This window comes from Mytilus californianus, unplaced genomic scaffold, assembly GCF_021869535.1.
Source record: "Mytilus californianus isolate M0D057914Y unplaced genomic scaffold, xbMytCali1.0.p SCAF_3, whole genome shotgun sequence".
NCBI classification, from domain to species: domain Eukaryota; kingdom Metazoa; phylum Mollusca; class Bivalvia; order Mytilida; family Mytilidae; genus Mytilus; species Mytilus californianus.
In genome coordinates, this window is record NW_026262679.1 from 71,570,191 (window position 1) to 71,578,160 (window position 7,970).

The window sequence follows — 7,970 nt, forward strand, 5'->3', positions numbered from 1 at the left end:
AAAACAAAAAGTGCATATTAGTTTCATATCGACCACACCGATGGAGGGGGGCACTGCAAGTCAGAAAAAATACTTATCTCTTGCTGTTTCCGGCCTCTGTGCCTTTGCCTTGGGTGATGCGGCCTCCACCTCCAGGTCAGGTACTCTGAAAGAAAAACAAAAAGTGCATATTAGTTTCATATCGACCACACCGATGGAGGGGGGCACTGCAAGTCAGAAAAAATACTTATCTCTTGCTGTTTCCGGCCTCTGTGCCTTTGCCTTGGGTGATGCGGCCTCCACCTCCGGGTCAGGTACCCTGAAAGAAAAACAAAAAGTGCATATTAGTTTCATATCGACCACACCGATGGAGGGGGGCACTGCAAGTCAGAAAAAATACTTATCTCTTGCTGTTTCCGGCCTCTGTGCCTTTGCCTTGGGTGCCGCGGCCTCCACCTCCGGGTCAGGTACTCTGAAAGAAAAACAAAAAGTGCATATTAGTTTCATATCGACCACACCGATGGAGGGGGGCACTGCAAGTCAGAAAAAATACTTATCTCTTGCTGTTTCCGGCCTCTGTGCCTTTGCCTTGGGTTCCGCGGCCTCCACCTCCGGGTCAGGTACTCTGAAAGAAAAACAAAAAGTGCATATTAGTTTCATATCGACCACACCGATGGAGGGGGGCACTGCAAGTCAGAAAAAATACTTATCTCTTGCTGTTTCCGGCCTCTGTGCCTTTGCCTTGGGTGATGCGGCCTCCACCTCCGGGTCAGGTACCCTGAAAGAAAAACAAAAAGTGCATATTAGTTTCATATCGACCACACCGATGGAGGGGGGCACTGCAAGTCAGAAAAAATACTTATCTCTTGCTGTTTCCGGCCTCTGTGCCTTTGCCTTGGGTGATGCGGCCTCCACCTCCGGGTCAGGTACTCTGAAAGAAAAACAAAAAGTGCATATTAGTTTCATATCGACCACACCGATGGAGGGGGGCACTGCAAGTCAGAAAAAATACTTATCTCTTGCTGTTTCCGGCCTCTGTGCCTTTGCCTTGGGTTCCGCGGCCTCCACCTCCGGGTCAGGTACTCTGAAAGAAAAACAAAAAGTGCATATTAGTTTCATATCGACCACACCGATGGAGGGGGGCACTGCAAGTCAGAAAAAATACTTATCTCTTGCTGTTTCCGGCCTCTGTGCCTTTGCCTTGGGTGATGCGGCCTCCACCTCCGGGTCAGGTACTCTGAAAGAAAAACAAAAAGTGCATATTAGTTTCATATCGACCACACCGATGGAGGGGGGCACTGCAAGTCAGAAAAAATACTTATCTCTTGCTGTTTCCGGCCTCTGTTCCTTTGCCTTGGGTGATGCGGCCTCCACCTCCGGGTCAGGTACCCTGAAAGAAAAACAAAAAGTGCATATTAGTTTCATATCGACCACACCGATGGAGGGGGGCACTGCAAGTCAGAAAAAATACTTATCTCTTGCTGTTTCCGGCCTCTGTGCCTTTGCCTTGGGTTCCGCGGCCTCCACCTCCGGGTCAGGTACTCTGAAAGAAAAACAAAAAGTGCATATTAGTTTCATATCGACCACACCGATGGAGGGGGGCACTGCAAGTCAGAAAAAATACTTATCTCTTGCTGTTTCCGGCCTCTGTGCCTTTGCCTTGGGTGATGCGGCCTCCACCTCCGGGTCAGGTACTCTGAAAGAAAAACAAAAAGTGCATATTAGTTTCATATCGACCACACCGATGGAGGGGGGAACTGCAAGTCAGAAAAAATACTTATCTCTTGCTGTTTCCGGCCTCTGTGCCTTTGCCTTGGGTTCCGCGGCCTCCACCTCCGGGTCAGGTACTCTGAAAGAAAAACAAAAAGTGCATATTAGTTTCATATCGACCATACCGATGGAGGGGGGCACTGCAAGTCAGAAAAAATACTTATCTCTTGCTGTTTCCGGCCTCTGTGCCTTTGCCTTGGGTGATGCGGCCTCCACCTCCGGGTCAGGTACTCTGAAAGAAAAACAAAAAGTGCATATTAGTTTCATATCGACCACACCGATGGAGGGGGGCACTGCAAGTCAGAAAAAATACTTATCTCTTGCTGTTTCCGGCCTCTGTGCCTTTGCCTTGGGTGATGCGGCCTCCACCTCCGGGTCAGGTACTCTGAAAGAAAAACAAAAAGTGCATATTAGTTTCATATCGACCACACCGATGGAGGGGGGCACTGCAAGTCAGAAAAAATACTTATCTCTTGCTGTTTCCGGCCTCTGTGCCTTTGCCTTGGGTGATGCGGCCTCCACCTCCGGGTCAGGTACTCTGAAAGAAAAACAAAAAGTGCATATTAGTTTCATATCGACCACACCGATGGAGGGGGGCACTGCAAGTCAGAAAAAATACTTATCTCTTGCTGTTTCCGGCCTCTGTGCCTTTGCCTTGGGTTCCACGGCCTCTACTTCCGGGTCAGGTACCCTGAAAGAAAAACAAAAAGTGCATATTAGTTTCATATCGACCACACCGATGGAGGGGGGCACTGCAAGTCAGAAAAAATACTTATCTCTTGCTGTTTCCGGCCTCTGTGCCTTTGCCTTGGGTTCCGCGGCCTCCACCTCCGGGTCAGGTACTCTGAAAGAAAAACAAAAAGTGCATATTAGTTTCATATCGACCACACCGATGGAGGGGGGCACTGCAAGTCAGAAAAAATACTTATCTCTTGCTGTTTCCGGCCTCTGTGCCTTTGCCTTGGGTGATGCGGCCTCCACCTCCAGGTCAGGTACTCTGAAAGAAAAACAAAAAGTGCATATTAGTTTCATATCGACCACACCGATGGAGGGGGGCACTGCAAGTCAGAAAAAATACTTATCTCTTGCTGTTTCCGGCCTCTGTGCCTTTGCCTTGGGTGATGCGGCCTCCACCTCCGGGTCAGGTACCCTGAAAGAAAAACAAAAAGTGCATATTAGTTTCATATCGACCACACCGATGGAGGGGGGCACTGCAAGTCAGAAAAAATACTTATCTCTTGCTGTTTCCGGCCTCTGTGCCTTTGCCTTGGGTGCCGCGGCCTCCACCTCCGGGTCAGGTACTCTGAAAGAAAAACAAAAAGTGCATATTAGTTTCATATCGACCACACCGATGGAGGGGGGCACTGCAAGTCAGAAAAAATACTTATCTCTTGCTGTTTCCGGCCTCTGTGCCTTTGCCTTGGGTTCCGCGGCCTCCACCTCCGGGTCAGGTACTCTGAAAGAAAAACAAAAAGTGCATATTAGTTTCATATCGACCACACCGATGGAGGGGGGCACTGCAAGTCAGAAAAAATACTTATCTCTTGCTGTTTCCGGCCTCTGTGCCTTTGCCTTGGGTGATGCGGCCTCCACCTCCGGGTCAGGTACCCTGAAAGAAAAACAAAAAGTGCATATTAGTTTCATATCGACCACACCGATGGAGGGGGGCACTGCAAGTCAGAAAAAATACTTATCTCTTGCTGTTTCCGGCCTCTGTGCCTTTGCCTTGGGTGATGCGGCCTCCACCTCCGGGTCAGGTACTCTGAAAGAAAAACAAAAAGTGCATATTAGTTTCATATCGACCACACCGATGGAGGGGGGCACTGCAAGTCAGAAAAAATACTTATCTCTTGCTGTTTCCGGCCTCTGTGCCTTTGCCTTGGGTTCCGCGGCCTCCACCTCCGGGTCAGGTACTCTGAAAGAAAAACAAAAAGTGCATATTAGTTTCATATCGACCACACCGATGGAGGGGGGCACTGCAAGTCAGAAAAAATACTTATCTCTTGCTGTTTCCGGCCTCTGTGCCTTTGCCTTGGGTGATGCGGCCTCCACCTCCGGGTCAGGTACTCTGAAAGAAAAACAAAAAGTGCATATTAGTTTCATATCGACCACACCGATGGAGGGGGGCACTGCAAGTCAGAAAAAATACTTATCTCTTGCTGTTTCCGGCCTCTGTGCCTTTGCCTTGGGTGATGCGGCCTCCACCTCCGGGTCAGGTACCCTGAAAGAAAAACAAAAAGTGCATATTAGTTTCATATCGACCACACCGATGGAGGGGGGCACTGCAAGTCAGAAAAAATACTTATCTCTTGCTGTTTCCGGCCTCTGTGCCTTTGCCTTGGGTTCCGCGGCCTCCACCTCCGGGTCAGGTACTCTGAAAGAAAAACAAAAAGTGCATATTAGTTTCATATCGACCACACCGATGGAGGGGGGCACTGCAAGTCAGAAAAAATACTTATCTCTTGCTGTTTCCGGCCTCTGTGCCTTTGCCTTGGGTGATGCGGCCTCCACCTCCGGGTCAGGTACTCTGAAAGAAAAACAAAAAGTGCATATTAGTTTCATATCGACCACACCGATGGAGGGGGGCACTGCAAGTCAGAAAAAATACTTATCTCTTGCTGTTTCCGGCCTCTGTGCCTTTGCCTTGGGTGATGTGGCCTCCACCTCCGGGTCAGGTACTCTGAAAGAAAAACAAAAAGTGCATATTAGTTTCATATCGACCACACCGATGGAGGGGGGCACTGCAAGTCAGAAAAAATACTTATCTCTTGCTGTTTCCGGCCTCTGTGCCTTTGCCTTGGGTTCCGCTGCCTCCACCTCCGGGTCAGGTACCCTGAAAGAAAAACAAAAAGTGCATATTAGTTTCATATCGACCACACCGATGGAGGGGGGCACTGCAAGTCAGAAAAAATACTTATCTCTTGCTGTTTCCGGCCTCTGTGCCTTTGCCTTGGGTTCCGCGGCCTCCACCTCTGGGTCAGGTACTCTGAAAGAAAAACAAAAAGTGCATATTAGTTTCATATCGACCACACCGATGGAGGGGGGCACTGCAAGTCAGAAAAAATACTTATCTCTTGCTGTTTCCGGCCTCTGTGCCTTTGCCTTGGGTGATGCGGCCTCCACCTCCGGGTCAGGTACTCTGAAAGAAAAACAAAAAGTGCATATTAGTTTCATATCGACCACACCGATGGAGGGGGGCACTGCAAGTCAGAAAAAATACTTATCTCTTGCTGTTTCCGGCCTCTGTGCCTTTGCCTTGGGTTCCGCGGCCTCCACCTCCGGGTCAGGTACTCTGAAAGAAAAACAAAAAGTGCATATTAGTTTCATATCGACCACACCGATGGAGGGGGGCACTGCAAGTCAGAAAAAATACTTATCTCTTGCTGTTTCCGGCCTCTGTGCCTTTGCCTTGGGTGATGCGGCCTCCACCTCCGGGTCAGGTACTCTGAAAGAAAAACAAAAAGTGCATATTAGTTTCATATCGACCACACCGATGGAGGGGGGCACTGCAAGTCAGAAAAAATACTTATCTCTTGCTGTTTCCGGCCTCTGTGCCTTTGCCTTGGGTTCCGCGGCCTCCACCTCCGGGTCAGGTACTCTGAAAGAAAAACAAAAAGTGCATATTAGTTTCATATCGACCACACCGATGGAGGGGGGCACTGCAAGTCAGAAAAAATACTTATCTCTTGCTGTTTCCGGCCTCTGTGCCTTTGCCTTGGGTGATGCGGCCTCCACCTCCGGGTCAGGTACCCTGAAAGAAAAACAAAAAGTGCATATTAGTTTCATATCGACCACACCGATGGAGGGGGGCACTGCAAGTCAGAAAAAATACTTATCTCTTGCTGTTTCCGGCCTCTGTGCCTTTGCCTTGGGTTCCGCGGCCTCCACCTCCGGGTCAGGTACTCTGAAAGAAAAACAAAAAGTGCATATTAGTTTCATATCGACCACACCGATGGAGGGGGGCACTGCAAGTCAGAAAAAATACTTATCTCTTGCTGTTTCCGGCCTCTGTGCCTTTGCCTTGGGTGATGCGGCCTCCACCTCCGGGTCAGGTACTCTGAAAGAAAAACAAAAAGTGCATATTAGTTTCATATCGACCACACCGATGGAGGGGGGCACTGCAAGTCAGAAAAAATACTTATCTCTTGCTGTTTCCGGCCTCTGTGCCTTTGCCTTGGGTTCCGCGGCCTCCACCTCCGGGTCAGGTACTCTGAAAGAAAAACAAAAAGTGCATATTAGTTTCATATCGACCACACCGATGGAGGGGGGCACTGCAAGTCAGAAAAAATACTTATCTCTTGCTGTTTCCGGCCTCTGTGCCTTTGCCTTGGGTGATGCGGCCTCCACCTCCGGGTCAGGTACTCTGAAAGAAAAACAAAAAGTGCATATTAGTTTCATATCGACCACACCGATGGAGGGGGGCACTGCAAGTCAGAAAAAATACTTATCTCTTGCTGTTTCCGGCCTCTGTGCCTTTGCCTTGGGTGATGCGGCCTCCACCTCCGGGTCAGGTACCCTGAAAGAAAAACAAAAAGTGCATATTAGTTTCATATCGACCACACCGATGGAGGGGGGCACTGCAAGTCAGAAAAAATACTTATCTCTTGCTGTTTCCGGCCTCTGTGCCTTTGCCTTGGGTGATGCGGCCTCCACCTCCGGGTCAGGTACCCTGAAAGAAAAACAAAAAGTGCATATTAGTTTCATATCGACCACACCGATGGAGGGGGGCACTGCAAGTCAGAAAAAATACTTATCTCTTGCTGTTTCCGGCCTCTGTGCCTTTGCCTTGGGTGATGCGGCCTCCACCTCCGGGTCAGGTACTCTGAAAGAAAAACAAAAAGTGCATATTAGTTTCATATCGACCACACCGATGGAGGGGGGCACTGCAAGTCAGAAAAAATACTTATCTCTTGCTGTTTCCGGCCTCTGTGCCTTTGCCTTGGGTGATGCGGCCTCCACCTCCGGGTCAGGTACCCTGAAAGAAAAACAAAAAGTGCATATTAGTTTCATATCGACCACACCGATGGAGGGGGGCACTGCAAGTCAGAAAAAGTACTTATCTCTTGCTGTTTCCGGCCTCTGTGCCTTTGCCTTGGGTGATGCGGCCTCCACCTCCGGGTCAGGTACTCTGAAAGAAAAACAAAAAGTGCATATTAGTTTCATATCGACCACACCGATGGAGGGGGGCACTGCAAGTCAGAAAAAATACTTATCTCTTGCTGTTTCCGGCCTCTGTGCCTTTGCCTTGGGTGATGCGGCCTCCACCTCCGGGTCAGGTACTCTGAAAGAAAAACAAAAAGTGCATATTAGTTTCATATCGACCACACCGATGGAGGGGGGCACTGCAAGTCAGAAAAAATACTTATCTCTTGCTGTTTCCGGCCTCTGTGCCTTTGCCTTGGGTTCCGCGGCCTCCACCTCCGGGTCAGGTACTCTGAAAGAAAAACAAAAAGTGCATATTAGTTTCATATCGACCACACCGATGGAGGGGGGCACTGCAAGTCAGAAAAAATACTTATCTCTTGCTGTTTCCGGCCTCTGTGCCTTTGCCTTGGGTGATGCGGCCTCCACCTCCGGGTCAGGTACCCTGAAAGAAAAACAAAAAGTGCATATTAGTTTCATATCGACCACACCGATGGAGGGGGGCACTGCAAGTCAGAAAAAATACTTATCTCTTGCTGTTTCCGGCCTCTGTGCCTTTGCCTTGGGTGATGCGGCCTCCACCTCCGGGTCAGGTACTCTGAAAGAAAAACAAAAAGTGCATATTAGTTTCATATCGACCACACCGATGGAGGGGGGCACTGCAAGTCAGAAAAAATACTTATCTCTTGCTGTTTCCGGCCTCTGTGCCTTTGCCTTGGGTGATGCGGCCTCCACCTCCGGGTCAGGTACCCTGAAAGAAAAACAAAAAGTGCATATTAGTTTCATATCGACCACACCGATGGAGGGGGGCACTGCAAGTCAGAAAAAGTACTTATCTCTTGCTGTTTCCGGCCTCTGTGCCTTTGCCTTGGGTGATGCGGCCTCCACCTCCGGGTCAGGTACTCTGAAAGAAAAACAAAAAGTGCATATTAGTTTCATATCGACCACACCGATGGAGGGGGGCACTGCAAGTCAGAAAAAATACTTATCTCTTGCTGTTTCCGGCCTCTGTGCCTTTGCCTTGGGTGATGCGGCCTCCACCTCCGGGTCAGGTACTCTGAAAGAAAAACAAAAAGTGC